Source organism: Syngnathus leptorhynchus, chromosome 1, assembly GCF_054491065.1.
Source record: "Syngnathus leptorhynchus isolate UIUO chromosome 1, UIUO_Slep, whole genome shotgun sequence".
Lineage (NCBI taxonomy): Eukaryota > Metazoa > Chordata > Actinopteri > Syngnathiformes > Syngnathidae > Syngnathus > Syngnathus leptorhynchus.
In genome coordinates, this window is record NC_141195.1 from 10,819,245 (window position 1) to 10,828,843 (window position 9,599).

Below are 9,599 nucleotides of genomic sequence, written 5' to 3' on the forward strand. Positions count from 1 at the left end.
ATTCCCCCCCAAAAATTTGTTCAAAACATGGCATTTACTCAGCCAAGGGAGGTGCCGTTTTTGCTCTATATTCACAAGATTATGACATATAAACTGCCTCGCTCACCGCCCTAATCAAATTGGAAGTCCATTTTAAATTCACAGTGGCATCTATTAAAACATGAAAGAGCAGGGATTAAGATTTCATCATGTCCAAACATGCTAAACCTATGTGAAAAGTGTCAGAAGCGCAATGTTATTTGTTAATATTCCTACTTGAACACATTCTTTGGGATTTAAATGAAAGGTAAAGATTGATTGACTCAACAGAAATAATGCACATTAAAAGGCATGCATCATCTTTTAAAAACATTGTATAGTCTCTCTATCGTGATGTAATGGGCCACTGAGTCACCCTACCTGTCCTACATATACATCAACATTCATGCTCATACCTTTACTCATAATGCATATTATATATGCTGTATACAAAATTCTTATCATGGATATCTGTGATTTTTTTTATGTATATAGTTTTCCCTTTGAGACTGCTTTTGATTTAGGGCTATACAAATAAACTTGACTTGATGGTATATTCTTGTATACTTATTATATTGCTGCTCTCATTCTTTCTTTCTTTTCCGATGTTGGGCTGGTGAAGCGAGCAAATTTCCCCGTCGTGGGATCAATCAAGTTCTATCTTAACTTATTTTATCTTCAAATCTCATTTAAAAACAAATGACCCCAAAGCAAATTTTGGATTGTGACTGAATTAATTAATTCTAGGATGTGTCACCCTTATAAAAACCTTCATCAAACACACGGGCAGTTATGAACATTCCTAACTGGCATTCATGTATAATTCATCAAACTTTCTATATTCTATTTGGCACTTGTCTTCATCAAGGTTGCAAATGAGAAGGAGCTTATTCCAGCGAACTTTGATCAAGAGGCGAGGACACCTGAACTGGTATCATGGTTGATTTCTTTGTGCATGACAACATTTTGATTGAACTACACACTGTTCCACTTTTGGCTTTGGAAGTTCAACTGTACTAGCACGTTATTATTGGAATTTCGGGGCTGTCACTCATAACACAGTAAATATGGTCAACAAAACTCATACACTAGAACATGGCTTTATTTAATTGAAAACCTTCCAAGGGGTTAACTACATGATGACATTTTCTGTTTGTTTAGTTCCTACAAGTGTTGTTAACAAGAGACACGGTTTAAGGTCAAAGATAACTTGATGAAGGCCGTGAACGGAGAGTCACCGTCCATCTGTATAGGCCTGTCATTCTGTCTCTTCCATCTCAAGCCAGTGTCAAGATGAAGGCGCTTGGCCTCTCTCTGTATCAGTTTGCTCTTCATCTCCTGTGGAGTCAAATGTTGACAGAGAATTGGGGAGCAGCTGAATGCTAAAAGGGCTAGAGAACACCTTTAAAATGGGATAGAGGTACAGACTGTGTGTATGGGTGTGTGTCTTGTATAGCCAATGAGGGAAGAACGATTCACTCAACAGCCAAGGTGAACTCCATCCATCCATCTATTTTCCATACCGATGGGGGTCGCGGGCGTGCTTGAACCTATCCCAGCCGTCATCGAGCAGTAGGCGGGGGACACCCTGAACCGGTTGCCAGCCAATCGCAGGGCACACAGAGACGAACAACCATCCGCACTCGCACTCACACCTAGGGGCAATTTGGAGTGCTCAATCGGCCTACCAAGAATGTTTACGGGATGTGGGAGGAAACTGGAGTGCCCGGAGAAAACCCACGCGGACACGGGGAGAACATGCAAACTCCACACAGGGAGGGCCGGAGGTGGAATCGAACCCGCACCCTCCTAACTGTGAGGCGGACGTGGTAACCGGTGCACCACGGTCGACTCAAGAACCTTATTTTTAGATCGGAAGTTGAATATGTTGCTGGGATTGCTGCCAGTAAACCTGAGAAGACAGTCAGTGTCAATTGCCACGATCCAAATGTTGGAATTTGTCAACATACAACAGCTTATGTTACAAAACGGGCGAGGAGTGACTCTGGCCTGCTGGTAAGAAGAACAGATTGCAAAGTGGGAAGGTTAATGAGATTTTCACATGGTGTCCATCTCACCGCTTGAACTCTTTTTAAATTGACACACTGTGATTAAAATTAATTGACCTGTGAAATCAGTGTGCCCCTCCAATGTGAAGAATTGATGGAAATTGCATCTTGAGTTTGAGTAAGAAGATGGCATAGGTGCAAAATGGAAATACTTTACAGAGTCCTGGGACATAAGTACTGTATAAGAATTGTCTGAGTTAATTCTAAGTAATAAGATCCAAACCTTCTGATCAAGCAGGAAACTTTAATATTGTTGAATTTTTTATTTGAGAATGATGCATAATTCACATAAATAACTAAGATTGTCAATAAATGCCCAAACTCATTATGGTGGAGGATAAAAAATACGCATCAACACATTCATCACGAAGATTGCTAAAATATATTGATTTTGTTTATCGGCAGTACACCAGACAATAATTTTGACGTAAATTATCACACCCATTATGGTTTCTCAAGGGAAATTGAATTCACACTGTCTGTTTGGTGTTGCACACAATGAAGAACCAGATGACATACACAAGCAGCCATGTAAACCTCCAGGTCACCGGAAACCGCCGTGTGAATTTGAACCTGTATTATCCATAATATTTTTACGGATTGGGTTTTCCTTGGATCTTTTTGGCATTTCAGTTTTGGTCAAATTTAGGCCTTATTGGGGTTTTGGTTGTATTTTTCTTCTTTCTCTCCTCTTAAAGTGTCGGTGTGCTCCAGAGCGCGAGCATGACCTACATTCACGGACCTGCAGCAGGGAGTACCTTTTTCCTTCCGCCACTCTTCAAATCGTCCAGAACAACCTGGCTCAGCGTTACATACGTTTTTGTCCTAATTCATCTCCAGTGAGTAACCTTGAAATTTGCCGTTTCTGTAAGTTTTTGTTTCCTGTGCCCCAGTGTCTTCAGTGTGTTCAGCCCTTTTCGCACTGCACTTAGCAGAGCACAACATCAAACCCACTAAATCTGGGTGACGGAGTGCTGAGGTGAGGCAGATGGACAACGGCTGAGAAGATGTCACCCTCGCCAGCCTCTGACTTTGTACCCCATTGACGCTGCGGAAATGATGGATATCTGAGCTAATTTTAAATAGCCCACTTTAACATCAGCAATAAGACTGAGACAGTGGGAGACCAGTGTCTGGAAACACAGCTGGGCCAAACGGATAAGGCCGATAGCTCTGGACTACCCACCGGAGTGTTTGTGCATACACCGCTGTCCACACAGGAACCATCTGTCATGTATTTGAGAATTGATGGAGGCCGCTACTTTACAGGCAGGGATGAGGAGTCAATACTATTTTTATCTTTAAATTGTTGCATGGCCACTTGTTACTAAACTAATTTTACATACACTCAATCGTCACTGTCCCATATTAAAATCTGGGGCCAAAATACATAGTCACTTGGTGGAAATTTATAATTGTTAGTATTATGAGACAAGTTCATGCAAACATTTTCATGTAATCACTGCTCCGTGTTGAATATAAAATACAGATTACAACAAAAGAAGAAATAATTGCACCTTCTGATGGCTTTGTTGGAACACTGCCCATTCAGACAAGAGAGTTGCTAATGAGCCTGCTAAATTTGAATGAATAACAAATCGGCAAGTATATAAAATGATTCTGCAAAATCATGAAAAATAGAGACCTGTTGGATGCTGTGGGCGTGTCTGCTCGCAATACAGTAATTAAATGGAACCGAATACTTCATAAAATAGTTTAAATGCTACTGTTATTCATCATTGTCCAGTTGATAATAACAATTGATGTCTGAGTTGACATTCAATTAAATTCCAACAGGGAAAAGGTTAAAACAGGAACACAAATGTCTTGGAAACTGTGATGTGAATTGTGCCATTAGAAGGTGTTTCCTAACTCAGCCTGATGATGATGCATTGCTCGCAGGGTAAGGTGATTAAATCATTGTGCAGAGGGTGAAGTAGCATTACCACTTTACAAGGCTGTTGGCATGGTAACCAACATCTGCAACACTGTCTCACAAATTTTTCTTGGTTGTTTTTTTTTCCTCTTGCACTTTTTTCTTACTTTGCATGCAGAAGTGGTCTGAAGAGCAACGCAAGCCTCACTGAACATAATTAATCTCAATGGAATCAACTGAAAAGAGAGATGAATTTTTTGGAATTCCAAAGTGTTATTTTGTACAGATGAATAAAAAAAAAAAAACACATGATAATGTGAGAGCCCTGTCCTTGTAGGAATTAAGAATTAGGAAGTTCACTGAAGTTGACCACATATTTTTTTAGTCTTTTTGCAGTCATTGCATAGCAAGGTGCAAATCAAAATTTATTTTACTGATGAATCTAATGAAGATAATGAAACGATAATGATGCTAATTGTAACAATCATTATCAAATTAAATGCTTAATTTTCCAAAGAGATTTTAAATAAGGGCAAAATCATACTACGTAAATAACAAATATATACATTTTAATGGGGGACTTTATCAGAATACAGTGAGTGAAAACCATACATTGTTTTTGTTTTTTGTTAGATTTTTTAAAGGCCGTGGAAATACACATACTAAATAAAAAAAAGAAAACAAGACCACATGGTGGTTTCAGATATTTTGATTATAAAACCAAATAATACATTTTCTCACACTACATATTATAACTGTTCTCAAGAAATGCAATTGTTTTCAAAATCATTTGTACATTCATTCATCATCGAAACCGGTAATCCTCACAACAGATATGGGTGTGCTGGAGCCTATAACATGTATTTTAAATGATATTTACAGCTATAATAAAACTATTATGGCAAAATGGTGACTGAAATATTCTGACTTTATCCACCATTCTCTCAATTTCCTATCAGACTTAAATTATTCAAGATGACGGGCAAGCTGCAACCTCTCGCACTTGTCTTTAGGCAAAATGGATACTTCAACCTGTAGGCCTACTGGTTGGACTCATTGTTCTTGAGAAATTATGACAGTTTTCCATCCATTTTTCATGTCTTCATTAATGTTGTGGGTGAGTTGGAGCCTATCACAGCTTTTGGAATATGGGAGGAAACCCACGAATCTATGGGAATAACACGCAAATTCCACCCAAGAGTCTAACCACAAATCTCAGAATTGAGGTAGACATGCTGAATCACTAGCCTGACAAGCCACACCCACTAAGAAAATGTGTCTGGAGACTGAGCCTTGGTTCAAAAAGAGGCATCTGATCAAATTCATCTACTACTTTCTGTGATGTATCCTTCGAGAGCAACGTCACTTTTTAGCGGGAGAGAGAATAGTTTGGTTTAACCAGCATTCAACTCAATTTGAAATGACCAGGCATGGGTTTTTTTCTGCCGTCACGTCTGCTTCTAGTTGATTGATTCATTTCATTGCTCAGGTTTGCCCCACCTCAGAAATGCGCTTGATGTGACTCCTCATTAGACTCAGTCACTAGATTTCCATGCAAGTTAACCACAAGTCCAGAGTGCTACCTGTGACTGTTTACTACAAAAAAAAATCAATTCAAACCTCATATAAAGCCCCCTTTCAGGCATTTGGCAAGGTCAACCTCTTTGTAATGTTGCCAGCTGAACTTTTGCTCAAGCTAATGTCCTCACCTTTGGGATTGTGACATTTCCAATGACAGTGGAACATAAAAGAAGGTGAAGAGGTTATGAAGGCATCGATCCAGTGTGGTCAATAAGAATCATATGTCAGACTTTCAATATCACTGCATCATAGCATCTTCTCAGCTCAAAGCTCTGTCTAAATAAAGGTACTACTAATCATTTATCCTCTGTGGAGCCACTGAAATGACACACGTACACACACATTTTTCACCGCTCACTCCCACAGCCGACAATCACACATCAAGTGATGAAATGATTTTCCGCTCCAGTGGTTTTCAATTCACATTTTGGGGACTAGTTTGTTCCTGTGGTGCAAAATGATTTTGGCTGCATTAAAGTATTTGACATAGACCAAAGTATTGGAACACCTTGCCATTCCATAAGTTCAGTTTCCTGTTTTTGTGTCTGCCTGACCTCCTTGGTAAAATAGTCTAACCTGAAGTCCAAATACATTTTTTGGCTTCTATATAGTCAAAATGCAGTCATCATGATTACAAAGAGAAAAGAGAATGCCTAAAAGTTTTTATCATTCGTCTGCTCCCTCATCAGCAAAACCCTTCAGGGAGCCATCATTTCAAAAGGGCAGTGGCCAAACAAGATGCTTCATGAATCTCTATTGGTGTTACTATGGCAACCTATCCACTGCAGAGTGTGCACTGGTGTGTTTGTGTTTGTGTCTGTGTGCACATGGCAGCCATTAATGAAGGCTTTAAATGTACACTATTCATGTAACCCAGAGAGATCGACAGGGTAAAGTCTAGTTTCATAGTGCAGCCAATTATCTGACAAACAGGCTGTTTGCTAAGTCACGGTGAATTATATTTTTTGTAAACACACATATCTCTATGTACCCTACCCACAAAAGTCTACATTAAAAAATGTTCATCATATTTTCTTTACAAGTTATTTGCTATTATGTTGGCCTAGTATTAAATATTAAAGTATTTTATGTTTGATATATTTTTAGACTTTGTTTTGCAGTATTTTTGGGTAATAGCTCATGTAATATTTTGTGGAAGATTTGGTGATATTTAATTATCTTGCATCTATTATATTGGTAGTTCTTATTTAATATCAATGTTTTGTGTAGTTGTGTGTTGTATTTATTTATTTTTAGTTTATCATCATTGCTTTTGTGTCTTCTTATATTGTACAAGTGTACCTATGTAATTGAATCAAAAGAAAAACTGAGATTATAAAGTAATAAATTAGGGATACATTTGTTTGACTAAAACAATGGATTATCAGACTTTGTAGAATGATTGTTGTAGCAGTGATTTACAATCCTGTACAATGCGTTTTTCCCCTTTAATCTCGTCTTCGTATTTCTGTCTTTCTTTCTCCTTAGTTCTTTTCCCATAGTGGTTTTGCAAAGAGTCTTATTACTGTGGAAACATTACAGCTTTAATTCCCATTGGTATAATGTAGGTTCTGGCAGAAAATTAAACTTGATCTTTTTTCCGTTGTTTTCCTCATTGCTCGTAGAAACAAAATGCATGCAGCGTGAAATTAATACCAACTCTGCCTCCCCTAGAATTGTCCCTGATGTTGATGAAGAAGTTAGAGTTGACCCAGTTTCTGCATTGGAAACTTAATTGTAAAACAATCTGAAAAGATTACTTGCACTTTAGTCTCTGGGGGAAGTTGAAAAAGAGATTTGTCACATTAAGGAGAGTTGTCTTGTCACGCTTTAAAGGGAAAATCAAGTCCCAAAAATTTATTCATCTCAGGGGTGACCATTTTGGCTTGCACTGCCACTTGCTGTCAACAGAAAATGCTTAAATGCTCAGATTGTGAATGTCACATCACCAAACCCAGAAAACAGGTGAGCGGCGACGGTTGTTACCTGAGCCCTGAGGCGCTCTGATGTCATTTTCAGTGGACAGCAAGTGACAGTATAAGACAAAATGAGATGCAAGAAACCAAGTGTATTTTTCTCCTTGACTGCTTAATCATATTCAACGAATACAATATTAATCAGAATACCGTGTTTAGACGAGTGGGGCTGAATAGAACACCTACATCTCAATGTTAACAATATGTTTGACTTGACTTCCTCAAAGACATTAAGGTAAAATAGGCTAAACCAGTCTGAAAGTATTTTAGCAAATAGTGAACTAATACCCTCCCTGTCCGTAACTCTCGTTTACATTGTGGTGATGACCAACCGGAAACAACCACGCCCATAACTTGAGGGAACAAACCAAGAGAAAACATGAGGGAACAACTAAAGCCTCAACAAAATACACAAAATGCCCGAATCAGAGTTATGACAATTTTTGATTTTTTTTTTTAAATATTCAAAGCATTATTAATAGTCAATCCTCTGCACCTGTCATATCTGCACTTTTTAAAAGGTGACTATAAAATTTTAACTGAAGTGAAAATCTCACTCTCATAACTAAGCGCTAATGAAATGCAGTAGGGTTCCGTTTGTCCATTTAGAGGGCACGGCAGTCTGTGAAGGGCAGTTTCATGATTACAGCCTCAACCACTGACATCATCAAATCACCGAATGCTATTTTAATCTTTGATGATGAGAATTCACGGCTCAGTCACTACAGTGGTGATTATCCATTTATCGGCCCGTTTGTCCCCTTGGCCTGAAGTGTCATTTCAGTCCAGTCATATTCAACCAGTGCTCCTTTAATTGACTGATTAGGTCATCATTCATACCACAAAGCAAGATGGCTGATAGAATAGTTAAGCTGTGACACAATCCCATCACAAAATGGCTGACTGCAATTGTATGTGCTCTATTGTGCAACAATGATCTAGCTCTCTAACTAATTGTTCTATCTGTCCATCCATGCATGGGATTAAAGCATATTTTAAGGGAAAGAAAGGTGAATGAAAGTAAGGATGGGTCGTGGCCAAAAGGAGGGATGAAGGGATGAAAGGCAGAAAAGCAAAGTAGAGAGGGTGGGGAAAATGAAAAAAATAAAGGAAGTATTGATGGAAGAATACAGTAAGCATTGCTCAATGATGAAAAAAAGGAAGGACTGACCAAGGTAAGTGCAGAAGGTAGAATGAAAAGAACGATCGGTGAAGGGAAAGTACAAATGGAAGGGCAGGATTGAGGAAAGATGAATGGGTGGAAAGAACCATTGCGCCCTCGTCCATTCAGAGGAAAAAGGGATGGATGGAAGAATAGATATTGGAAGGATGGATGAAAGAAAAAAGAAAATATCTGAGCTACGAGCAAGATATAAAGGGCCCTGGCAAATCTGGCCAGATTGAGGTACTGGCACATTATTTCCCGCTAAAATTAAAATGTGATTTTTTCGGGGGGAGAAGAGAAATAATAATAGTTTCTACATAGCAATAGGGACCTTGCAGCATTCTCTGCTCGATGCCGAATAAACCAGGATATTGGTGAAAGAAAAGTAGGAATTAAGAGGGAGAGAAAAGATGTGACAAAAATTGAGCAGGTAAAAGTGGTAGAGGAGCATGGCTGTTTTGAACCAGACAAACAGATGGTCAGGAGGGGTCAAAGAAGGTGACGTCAACAAGGACACAAAATATGGACAAGACAATGTGCTGATAAAACAGTGGAAAGAAAAGGGGATGAAAAAGAAGGATGAATGACATGGAGGGATGAAAAACAGGGAGAAGGAGTGAGGAGGCAGCCAAAGACAAAGTGTAATTAACATTTGTTAGGAGGGATGGACGTGTGCGTGCGTGTGTGTGTGCGTGTGTGTGATTGTTTGCGTACATGTGTGTTGGGCGGAGGAGGGTCCATTAATAATTTATGATGGGCTCAGCTTTTCAAAGCGTTCTCAGTGGTCGCGCTGGCTACTTTTCCCTGACGTTTAATTTGTCTGAAAATCAGCAAGCGTGCAGTCTGATTATCACCTGCGTCTGCTTGACACTCAGGTGACATCACAAGCTGTTCACCCCAACATCGTGCTTTTA